The sequence below is a fragment of the Protomyctophum bolini genome (genome assembly GCF_963924005.1).
Source record: "Protomyctophum bolini genome assembly, chromosome: 12".
Taxonomy (NCBI): Eukaryota; Metazoa; Chordata; class Actinopteri; order Myctophiformes; family Myctophidae; genus Protomyctophum; species Protomyctophum bolini.
Window position 1 is genome coordinate 39,594,231 of NC_137873.1, and position 13,083 is coordinate 39,607,313.

Below are 13,083 nucleotides of genomic sequence, written 5' to 3' on the forward strand. Positions count from 1 at the left end.
GACGTTTAATACAATCAAGTTTCTGTTTGGATGTATATGGACCGTCAATGGCAAATATAGGTAGCAGACCGCAGACCCCAACCATCTGAAAAGTATGCTTTTATTTCAAGACGATCTATAATCTAAATAGCCAATCTAAAGTGGTTAAACTGATTGATCATGATGTGCCATTTGAGAAGTTCACACGTCATGCGATCGGCAAGACAGTGGATTGTCAGTACATTGTCAGAACATTGAGGACAATTGCAAAGGTGTTACGTAAATGCTATTCAGATTTTTTTTTTTCCTTCTTTTTACAATGGAAGGAAATGAAAAGGGACACTTGTTTTCAGTAATAAAAGAGAATAATTAGCAAGGCTAAAGTGAAAGGGGGGGGGGGGGGACGACGACAAGTGTTTCCAGGAAAAAATGTATGCAGGAAAAGTAAAGGAAAGCCTATAGCATTGGAATGGCACATCTGCATATTACCTAATTTAGCCGGGGACGACCCCTCTAGGACCCAAGGGGGGGGTCCCCGGACCCCACTTTGAGAACCCCTGCTCTACCACTGCATGTGAACTATATTGCACCTCATGGTTGCCACGTCAGGAGGTTATAGCACGCTCTGTTTTGCAGTCCATTGTGAGGTGCCAACCATTGTGTAAAACCTGGCAACGCAGTCGGCGACAAAGTGTACAGTATGTGACCGTGCACTGTGTGCAGTGTAATGACTGATTCGAGCCAGAAATAAACAATAGCAGATCCACAAGCTCACCAGCTTGTAGGATGGTTTGTCGTTTGGTGCGTGACAGGCCAGTGATGGCTTTGTTTCTTGACCCCTGCAGTTAACTGGGGACAGGGAGGAACTCCTTATATGGTCAGCACACTGTACAGTAGGGAGTATTATCGCAACAAAAGGAGAAAAAAAAAAGTGATATTTGAATTAAGTGAAATCACTGAATACACCTTAAGGTGAGACACCCCAGGTGAAATCATGATTTTTCTTTTTTTTTTTTTTTTGCTATTTTGCTTCCTAAACATGTTTTCTTTCAAACTAAAGCAAAATACACGTTAAAAATATAGATGTTGATGTTTAGTTGGATAGTTTATTTTAGCCAATGACAGCTCGTTTTTCTGGGTGAAAAGCCACCATCTCTATTTTCATGATTGGTTGTTGGTACAAAGGAAGTGACCATATTTGGATCAGACCACAGTCAGCTCGAGGTCCGGACCTTTCCAATGATATATGCCATTATATGTTGTTGCCAAGGTTTGGATGAGATATTTTGTCTCAAAATAGTGGCTTCAAATAAAACGTTTTGGAATTTTACAATACAAATCTTTAAAGGCCGTTTTCTCAAAATGAGTTTTCCTCATACTTGGGACAAAGAATCTCCACTTCAGTTGAACTCACATACACCAAACTTTCCAGTCTCATTCATAACTATATTCTGCAGACATTTACACATGGATTTGTTGATATATCATTCACAGCCTGATTTACATCACATTTTATACCAAAAAAATGCCGAAAATTGGGTTTTTTATGCCTGTTGACACTATTTTCTGATTTGTGGAGTGATAATTAGAGATATCAAAAATCCCATGTGTAATTTTCTTTGTCTCTAATGTGTCAACAAAATGAAATGATAATTTTGAACCTGGCTTTATCCGATCTTCAGATTTATCGTCCCGAAATGTATGCAAATTAGCGCATATAATGCCTAATTTGCATATTTAAACATATAATTTCAGAAAACTTGTAATACAAAAAATCTTAGTTTTAATATAAGTAATCAACTGGAGAAGTTTCATTGTGATAGCTATTATTTAACTTTATTTCCCTATTCACCTGGGGTGTCTCGCCTTAAGTAAGAAAGAAAGGAGGAGAAAAAAGACACTGGACAGTGCAACGGTAAACAGTGATGTTGTGAGACGGCTGCTATCTATTCGCTGTGCGTTGACATAATTAGCACATGCAGCAGCAGCTTGTATGTAGAGTATACTATACAGCATAGGGTCTATCTCCATCCTATAGGGGCTGTTCTGCAGACTGTGTGAATCTATATAGACTATAGAGAGGGTATGCGCATGCAATTATTATTAATATTATTTACGTCGTTAACCCATTGGTGTTTAAAGCATCATGTTATACTTTAGCTATTGAGAAATAGCAGATCTACAAGCTCATAAAGAAATGTGGCGCAAATTTCGAATATATATTTTTTCAGAGCGAACAATTTTAACTCAAATCTTTGCTACTGGGAGGGTCCCTGGAACAGCATATTTTCAGATTGGGGTCAGCGGCCGATTACATTATAATCTTTGGGGTCCTTGACTTGAAACTTTGAGCACCACTGACATACCGGTAGGTATTTCAGAAAACTGTCCGAATTTAGAAGACTTTGTTTTGTTTTTTTTCGACGTCAGGCCTAAATGGGTTAAATGTTCTTCCGATCTTTTCTGTTTGGATGTATGGGCTGTCAAGGCCAGAACGTGTTTTTTTTGCCACTCAGTGGGCGTTCCCGCATAACTTCCGAGTATGATGATGATGATGTCACGCGCATATACTGTACATACGCAGGATGGTTTAAACATGCAGACTGCTAAACTATATCTGCCATTTCTTTTTTTTTTTGATTGAATATTTTATTAGGCAACATAAATGCAAACGGCACAATGTCAGGCATTTTTGTCCAAAAAAAGGATTTCACCGAAGAAAGACCTTGCGGCCTTGTTTCCATTCGGGTCCCATCCACTCACACATGACATGAATTAACACAGTAACAGTAATTTATATAACAATAATAATTTAAAGCAACATTATACATTTCCTCTAAACATGAAATATACAGTATGCACAGGTTGGGGCCGAAGTTTAATCGGAAGGGGATTATTCGCAATAAAGAGGAGGCCATGGAGAGATAGTGTTTCATGATGATGATAAACTTTATTTCAGGTCCACAATAAAATAAAACATAACATTCAATCTACTCTACACATAGTATCTAAACATAACATCCCACAGCCAGACATGTGGGTACATACAGCGGTCACATACATTTCACTTGCACTGGTCCATCTTGGGAGTTTCAGGAATATTCCAAAAGCATCATTAGAATCAGAATCTTCATTCTCGCATTACAGTTTTACAAGTAAAAAGGTGAGTGAAAGTCGTTTCTGTGCACCTTTTTACGTGTAAAACTGTATTGCGAGAATTAAGATGATTAGTTCCCATTATGTTCCACCTGTTTATTACCAGCTGCTGTGTAAGCACAGCTGGTCAATGTTCTCTCTGCTGTGCTGTCACGCCAACTTGCTGTAGTTCAGACCTATGTTTCTCATTGGCTGTACTGACAACCTATCGTCCGGATTGGCTGCCTCTAATCTATAGGTTTTGCCTCTATAGCCAACCTCTCAGCCATGGGATATAAGGCAGCAGCTGGTAATTAATTGATGTCATCAAGGTATTCACGTTTCTTTTCTTGGTGTGTTTTGCTATATAAAACGGCACCACAACTGAATGAATTATGAATCTAAAGCAGGATAGTTTAACTGCATATACAGACTCCTAAACGCTCTCTGCCATGGAGTAGGAAAGAAGAATACAGATGCACGTTTATACACACTGACTAGAGGTGAGTTCACTGGCAGTGTGCTGGCTCGGTGGTGCACTGCACTGGGATGTGCGTGCGTGAGTATGTACTTGAATTGCTATACTTAGGAGAATGATGGTGAAGTAGACACATTGTGTTTGTGAGACACATTGTCCTGGTCTTAACAAGGTGAATGTATTCAGTAAGTAGGCTAAGACAGAACGGTTAGAGAGGATTTGGTGTGGATTAGATTAATTTACAATTAGGAAAACATTTAGTTTGGGGTTGTTTTGCGATTAGGAATAGACATTTAGATTTTATGGAGAGGGATTAGGAGTTACAGTTTCCCCCCCTATTTTACAAGTAGTTTTGTGTGGCGACTGGAGATGAGACACAGGCACACACACACACACACACACACACACACACACACACACACACACACTTATAATACTATGAGGACGCACACACACTTATAATACTATGAGGACGGCAAGTGTGTGTGTGTGTGTGTGTGTGTGTGTGTGTGTGTGTGTGCGCGTGCGCGCGTATGTGCGTGCGTGTGCAGCATACTCATGCGCTCTGTGGTGTGCAGTGAATGTATATGTGCTCCTCTCTCTCTCTCTCTCTCTCTCTCTCTCTCTCTCTCTCTCTCTGCTTGCTGCAGTAGCACAGTGTCCTTGCTGCAGCTCCCTAGAACACCGTGCTACAGCACAATGGTTCCACTAGGTTTCTGGACATGTGCTGTTCTAGTCCAGAAACCTAGGGGACCCATTGTGCTGTAGCACGGTGTTCTAGTCCAGAAACCTAGTGGACCCATTGTGCTGTAGCACAGTGTTCTAGTCCATAAACCTAGTGGACCCATTGTGCTGTAGCACAGTGTTCTAGTCCATAAACCTAGTGGACCCATTGTGCTGTAGCACAGTGTTCTAGTCCAGAAACCTAGTGGACCCATTGTGCTGTAGCACAGTGTTCTATAGTCCAGAAACCTAGTGGACCCATTGTGCTGTAGCACAGTGTTCTAGTCCAGAAACCTAGTGGACCCATTGTGCTGTAGCACAGTGTTCTAGTCCAGAAACCTAGTGGACCCATTGTGCTGTAGCACAGTGTTCTATAGTCCAGAAACCTAGTGGACCCATTGTGATGTAGCACGGTGTTCTAGTCCAGAAACCTAGTGGACCCATTGTGCTGTAGCACGGTGTTCTAGTCCAGAAACCTAGTGGACCCATTGTGATGTAGCACAGTGTTCTATAGTCCATAAACCTAGTGGACCCATTGTGTTGTAGCACAGTGTTCTATAGTCCATAAACCTAGTGGACCCATTGTGTTGTAGCACGGTGTTCTAGTCCAGAAACCTAGTGGACCCATTGTGCTGTAGCACAGTGTTCTATAGTCCAGAAACCTAGTGGACCCATTGTGCTGTAGCACAGTGTTCTAGTCCAGAAACCTAGTGGACCCATTGTGCTGTAGCACAGTGTTCTATAGTCCAGAAACCTAGTGGACCCATTGTGCTGTAGCACAGTGTTCTAGTCCAGAAACCTAGTGGACCCATTGTGCTGTAGCACAGTGTTCTATAGTCCAGAAACCTAGTGGACCCATTGTGCTGTAGCACAGTGTTCTATAGTCCAGAAACCTAGTGGACCCATTGTGCTGTAGCACAGTGTTCTATAGTCCAGAAATACTAGTGGACCCATTGTGCTGTAGCACAGTGTTCTATAGTCCAGAAACCTAGTGGACCCATTGTGCTGTAGCACAGTGTTCTAGTCCAGAAACCTAGTGGACCCATTGTGCTGTAGCACGGTGTTCTAGTCCAGAAACCTAGTGGAACCATTGTGATGTAGCACAGTGTTCTATAGTCCATAAACCTAGTGGACCCATTGTGATGTAGCACAGTGTTCTATAGTCCATAAACCTAGTGGACCCATTGTGTTGTAGCACGGTGTTCTAGTCCAGAAACCTAGTGGACCCATTGTGCTGTAGCACAGTGTTCTATAGTCCAGAAACCTAGTGGACCCATTGTGCTGTAGCACAGTGTTCTAGTCCAGAAACCTAGTGGAACCATTGTGCTGTAGCACAGTGTTCTAGTCCAGAAACCTAGTGGACCCATTGTGTTGTAGCACAGTGTTCTATAGTCCAGAAACCTAGTGGACCCATTGTGTTGTAGCACAGTGTTCTAGTCCAGAAACCTAGTGGACCCATTGTGTTGTAGCACAGTGTTCTAGTCCAGAAACCTAGTGGACCCATTGTGCTGTAGCACAGTGTTCTATAGTCCAGAAACCTAGTGGACCCATTGTGCTGTAGCACAGTGTTCTAGTCCAGAAACCTAGTGGACCCATTGTGATGTAGCACAGTGTTCTATAGTCCAGAAACCTAGTGGACCCATTGTGCTGTAGCACAGTGTTCTAGTCCAGAAACCTAGTGGACCCATTGTGCTGTAGCACAGTGTTCTATAGTCCAGAAACCTAGTGGACCCATTGTGCTGTAGCACAGTGTTCTAGTCCAGAAACCTAGTGGACCCATTGTGTTGTAGCACAGTGTTCTATAGTCCAGAAACCTAGTGGACCCATTGTGCTGTAGCACAGTGTTCTATAGTCCAGAAACCTAGTGGACCCATTGTGCTGTAGCACAGTGTTCTATAGTCCAGAAACCTAGTGGACCCATTGTGCTGTAGCACAGTGTTCTAGTCCAGAAACCTAGTGGAACCATTGTGCTGTAGCACAGTGTTCTATAGTCCAGAAACCTAGTGGACCCATTGTGCTGTAGCACAGTGTTCTATAGTCCAGAAATACTAGTGGACCCATTGTGCTGTAGCACAGTGTTCTATAGTCCAGAAACCTAGTGGACCCATTGTGCTGTAGCACAGTGTTCTAGTCCAGAAACCTAGTGGACCCATTGTGCTGTAGCACGGTGTTCTAGTCCAGAAACCTAGTGGAACCATTGTGATGTAGCACAGTGTTCTATAGTCCATAAACCTAGTGGACCCATTGTGCTGTAGCACAGTGTTCTATAGTCCAGAAACCTAGTGGACCCATTGTGCTGTAGCACAGTGTTCTAGTCCAGAAACCTAGTGGACCCATTGTGCTGTAGCACAGTGTTCTAGTCCATAAACCTAGTGGACCCATTGTGCTGTAGCACAGTGTTCTATAGTCCAGAAACCTAGTGGACCCATTGTGCTGTAGCACGGTGTTCTAGTCCAGAAACCTAGTGGACCCATTGTGCTGTAGCACAGTGTTCTATAGTCCAGAAACCTAGTGGACCCATTGTGCTGTAGCACAGTGTTCTAGTCCAGAAACCTAGTGGACCCATTGTGCTGTAGCACAGTGTTCTATAGTCCAGAAACCTAGTGGACCCATTGTGCTGTAGCACAGTGTTCTATAGTCCAGAAACCTAGTGGACCCATTGTGCTGTAGCACAGTGTTCTATAGTCCAGAAATACTAGTGGACCCATTGTGCTGTAGCACAGTGTTCTATAGTCCAGAAACCTAGTGGACCCATTGTGCTGTAGCACAGTGTTCTAGTCCAGAAACCTAGTGGACCCATTGTGCTGTAGCACGGTGTTCTAGTCCAGAAACCTAGTGGAACCATTGTGATGTAGCACAGTGTTCTATAGTCCATAAACCTAGTGGACCCATTGTGCTGTAGCACAGTGTTCTATAGTCCAGAAACCTAGTGGACCCATTGTGCTGTAGCACGGTGTTCTAGTCCAGAAACCTAGTGGACCCATTGTGCTGTAGCACAGTGTTCTAGTCCATAAACCTAGTGGACCCATTGTGCTGTAGCACGGTGTTCTAGTCCAGAAACCTAGTGGACCCATTGTGCTGTAGCACAGTGTTCTATAGTCCAGAAACCTAGTGGACCCATTGTGCTGTAGCACAGTGTTCTAGTCCAGAAACCTAGTGGACCCATTGTGCTGTAGCACGGTGTTCTAGTCCAGAGACCTAGTGGAACCATTGTGATGTAGCACAGTGTTCTATAGTCCAGAAACCTAGTGGACCCATTGTGTTGTAGCACAGTGTTCTATAGTCCAGAAACCTAGTGGACCCATTGTGCTGTAGCACAGTGTTCTATAGTCCAGAAACCTAGTGGACCCATTGTGTTGTAGCACAGTGTTCTATAGTCCAGAAACCTAGTGGACCCATTGTGCTGTAGCACAGTGTTCTATAGTCCAGAAACCTAGTGGACCCATTGTGTTGTAGCACAGTGTTCTATAGTCCAGAAACCTAGTGGACCCATTGTGCTGTAGCACAGTGTTCTATAGTCCAGAAACCTAGTGGACCCATTGTGCTGTAGCACAGTGTTCTATAGTCCAGAAACCTAGTGGACCCATTGTGCTGTAGCACAGTGTTCTAGTCCAGAAACCTAGTGGACCCATTGTGATGTAGCACAGTGTTCTATAGTCCAGAAACCTAGTGGACCCATTGTGCTGTAGCACAGTGTTCTAGTCCAGAAACCTAGTGGACCCATTGTGCTGTAGCACAGTGTTCTATAGTCCAGAAACCTAGTGGACCCATTGTGCTGTAGCACAGTGTTCTAGTCCAGAAACCTAGTGGACCCATTGTGCTGTAGCACAGTGTTCTATAGTCCAGAAACCTAGTGGACCCATTGTGCTGTAGCACGGTGTTCTAGTCCAGAAACCTAGTGGACCCATTGTGCTGTAGCACAGTGTTCTATAGTCCAGAAACCTAGTGGACCCATTGTGCTGTAGCACAGTGTTCTAGTCCAGAAACCTAGTGGACCCATTGTGCTGTAGCACGGTGTTCTAGTCCAGAGACCTAGTGGAACCATTGTGATGTAGCACAGTGTTCTATAGTCCAGAAACCTAGTGGACCCATTGTGCTGTAGCACGGTGTTCTAGTCCAGAAACCTAGTGGAACCATTGTGCTGTAGCACAGTGTTCTATAGTCCAGAAACCTAGTGGACCCATTGTGCTGTAGCACAGTGTTCTAGTCCAGAAACCTAGTGGAACCATTGTGCTGTAGCACAGTGTTCTATAGTCCAGAAACCTAGTGGACCCATTGTGCTGTAGCACAGTGTTCTATAGTCCAGAAACCTAGTGGACCCATTGTGCTGTAGCACAGTGTTCTATAGTCCAGAAACCTAGTGGACCCATTGTGCTGTAGCACAGTGTTCTAGTCCAGAAACCTAGTGGACCCATTGTGCTGTAGCACGGTGTTCTAGTCCAGAAACCTAGTGGACCCATTGTGCTGTAGCACAGTGTTCTATAGTCCAGAAACCTAGTGGACCCATTGTGATGTAGCACGGTGTTCTAGTCCAGAAACCTAGTGGAACCATTGTGATGTAGCACAGTGTTCTAGTCCATAAACCTAGTGGACCCATTGTGCTGTAGCACAGTGTTCTAGTCCATAAACCTAGTGGACCCATTGTGCTGTAGCACAGTGTTCTAGTCCATAAACCTAGTGGACCCATTGTGCTGTAGCACAGTGTTCTAGTCCATAAACCTAGTGGACCCATTGTGCTGTAGCACGGTGTTCTATAGTCCAGAAATACTAGTGGACCCATTGTGCTGTAGCACGGTGTTCTAGTCCATAAACCTAGTGGACCCATTGTGCTGTAGCACAGTGTTCTATAGTCCAGAAACCTAGTGGACCCATTGTGCTGTAGCACGGTGTTCTAGTCCATAAACCTAGTGGACCCATTGTGCTGTAGCACAGTGTTCTAGTCCAGAAACCTAGTGGACCCATTGTGCTGTAGCACAGTGTTCTATAGTCCAGAAACCTAGTGGACCCATTGTGCTGTAGCACAGTGTTCTAGTCCAGAAACCTAGTGGACCCATTGTGCTGTAGCACAGTGTTCTATAGTCCAGAAACCTAGTGGACCCATTGTGCTGTAGCACAGTGTTCTATAGTCCATAAACCTAGTGGACCCATTGTGCTGTAGCACAGTGTTCTAGTCCAGAAACCTAGTGGAACCATTGTGATGTAGCACAGTGTTCTATAGTCCAGAAACCTAGGGGACCCATTGTGCTGTAGCACAGTGTTCTAGTCCAGAAACCTAGTGGACCCATTGTGCTGTAGCACAGTGTTCTAGTCCATAAACCTAGTGGAACCATTGTGCTGTAGCACGGTGTTCTAGTCCAGAAACCTAGTGGACCCATTGTGCTGTAGCACAGTGTTCTATAGTCCAGAAACCTAGTGGACCCATTGTGCTGTAGCACAGTGTTCTAGTCCAGAAACCTAGTGGACCCATTGTGCTGTAGCACAGTGTTCTATAGTCCAGAAACCTAGTGGACCCATTGTGCTGTAGCACGGTGTTCTAGTCCAGAAACCTAGTGGACCCATTGTGCTGTAGCACAGTGTTCTATAGTCCATAAACCTAGTGGACCCATTGTGCTGTAGCACAGTGTTCTATAGTCCAGAAACCTAGTGGACCCATTGTGCTGTAGCACAGTGTTCTATAGTCCAGAAACCTAGTGGAACCATTGTGCTGTAGCACGGTGTTCTAGTCCAGAAACCTAGTGGAACCATTGTGATGTAGCACGGTGTTCTAGTCCATAAACCTAGTGGAACCATTGTGATGTAGCACGGTGTTCTAGTCCATAAACCTAGTGGAACCATTGTGCTGTAGCACAGTGTTCTAGTCCAGAAACCTAGTGGACCCATTGTGCTGTAGCACAGTGTTCTAGTCCAGAAACCTAGTGGACCCATTGTGCTGTAGCACGGTGTTCTAGTCCAGAAACCTAGTGGACCCATTGTGCTGTAGCACAGTGTTCTAGTCCAGAAACCTAGTGGACCCATTGTGCTGTAGCACAGTGTTCTAGTCCAGAAACCTAGTGGACCCATTGTGCTGTAGCACAGTGTTCTAGTCCAGAAACCTAGTGGACCCATTGTGCTGTAGCACAGTGTTCTAGTCCAGAAACCTAGTGGACCCATTGTGATGTAGCACAGTGTTCTATAGTCCAGAAACCTAGTGGACCCATTGTGCTGTAGCACAGTGTTCTAGTCCAGAAACCTAGTGGACCCATTGTGCTGTAGCACAGTGTTCTAGTCCAGAAACCTAGTGGAACCATTGTGTTGTAGCGCTGGGTTTCTGGACTAGAACACCGTGCCTACAGCACAATGGGTCCACTACAGGTTTCTGGAATATATCTACTGTAAAGGCCCACACTGAGGAAGAATTCACTTACTATAGTCAGGGAATATACAGTATATTCTCAGAAAAATGTCCAATCTGAGAATATCAAATGTCTTCGCCAATGTTGTAAAGGTGTTTACATACAGTAGTAACACATCTCACGAAAGACTGACATTCTGCAGTTTCCCTTTATGGCAGTGGTTTTCAACCAGTGCTCCGGGGACCACTAGTTGTCCTCGGGGGGTTTCCAGGTGGTCCCCAGCTAAATGATGGGGAGTTCATGGTAACCAAATGGACCCTTATAGATATTTAACTCTTGTGAGTATGCTCTGAAGAGTTAAATTATTGTTATTCAACTGCATTGCTTTAAGTTACAAGAAGTCTACACAATTTGAGGAGAAGAATTCTTATTTTGATCAACGTATTGTCTGTTATCTCTCTATTATGGTACCAACATCAACACAGCATGGAATTATATTGACAGAATCTTATCCAACGACGTAATAACAAAATATTCAAAGTTTTGGGTCTGAGTCTGAGGCTAAATCTCATCGAATGGTGGTCTGTGGCTCAAATACAACCACTGCCCTCAAATACAACCACTGCCCTCAAATACAACCACTGCCCTCAAATACAACCACTGCCTATAAGTCAGGGGTGCCCAAAAGGTAGATCGTGATCTACCAGTAGATCACAAAGGCTGTGCAGGTAGAACACATGACATCTCCCTAAAATATATCCATAACTTGAATTAAGGTGACTTGATTGATTGATTGATAAAAAAGGGCCTGTGAGCTAAAAACCTACCAATTCCATTTCTCCTCTCTATTTCCAGCAAAGGGATCATAATTATTGTGGTCATTAGGTCTTGTTGAGCTGGTCATTTTGAAAGTAGCTCTCAGCTTCTCTCAGGTCCAAACAGTGTGCATGGGCACCACTGACTGCCCTAAGGGAATGAATCATTATGAATGTGTGACAGCTGCTACACGTTGGGGTAAAAACGGCCATATAGCTGTCATCACAAATTGAATGTGACGACCTGGAAAAACCTACTGGCTATGGATGCTTTTTGGCCCAAGGAGTGTATTATTATTGTTATTTTGCTTGTTTGTTTGCTTGTTTTTTCGTGCAAAACAAATGCTTGCAATTATAGGGCTGTATAACATTATAGTAACTGTATCGAAATATCGATTTTAATTTAAAGAAGTGTGTGTGTGTGTGTGTGTGTGTGTGTGTGTGTGTGTGTGTGTGTGTGTGTGTGTGTGTGTGTGTGTGTGTGTGTGTGTGTGTGTGTGTGTGTGTGTGTGTGTGTGTGTGTGTGTGTGTGTGTGTGTGTGTGTGTGTGTGTGTGTGTGTGTGTGTGTGTGTGCGTGTGCGCGCGCGTGTGTGCGTGCGACTGCGTGGCAGCTGTCCAGGACCGGCCAGCCTTGTTTAATTACCTATGGTCTCCTCTGTACCCTGGAGAATATCTGTCTGTCTGTCTTTAAGTGCACACACATGCACAGTTGCACACACTCCTGTAAATGCACACATGCACACACTCCTGTAAATGCTTTACAACAGTTTGAAATACTTAGTCAGAGGTAACCTTCACATTAGCATATAAATGAGCCAGTGGAGTGAGAGGCAATAGACGGATATTTAATGATAAAACCTACCTGTGATTAGAAGTGAGGTGAACAGACAGGTGGTCAATTATAGGATATCAACTCTATACCTTCATGAGACAAAGACATGACACCATCATCATGATGCCCAACAACCACTGTGTTGTCCAGTTTGCGTGCGTGCATGTATGTATGCGTGCGTGCGTGCGCGTGCGCATGCGTCTTGAAAATGTACTGTTGAAGTGTCCTTGAGTCTTTGAACCCCAGGGCCCTTTTTGAAACTAGCTCCTCACCACTCGCCCTACACACTTCCACTCGGTTTGAGCATAGATATATAAATAATAGAGACGGCACTGGGATTCCCATCCCATCCAGTGAGTCTATGATTTATATATCTATGCTCAAACCGAGTGGAAGTGTGTAGGGCGTGTGGCAAGGAGCTAGTTTCAAAAAGGGGGCCAATGTGTCTTCCTCCGGTGTGTGAATGTAATGCACCTTAGGATAAAGGGCTGTATAAATGCACTATTACTGTATACTTGCGAGGGCCAAGAGTTAAAGTTGATAGAATAGAACAGAATTTTTGAAATAGACTTTCACGAGAGGACATACCGTATTCTGTACGTGGGCCTCAATAGGTTGTCTGATTGTTAAAATAAATATATTTGTTTCAGCTAAACTTACAACTCAGGCAAGAGGTTCAGGTTGGAGTGAGGATGAAGTTGAAGGCTTAGAGTCGCTGTTTTGTCTGATTATACTGTGTATACTGAGGTGTTATTCATCAGAAATAGCAGCGCTGTCACACATGAGAT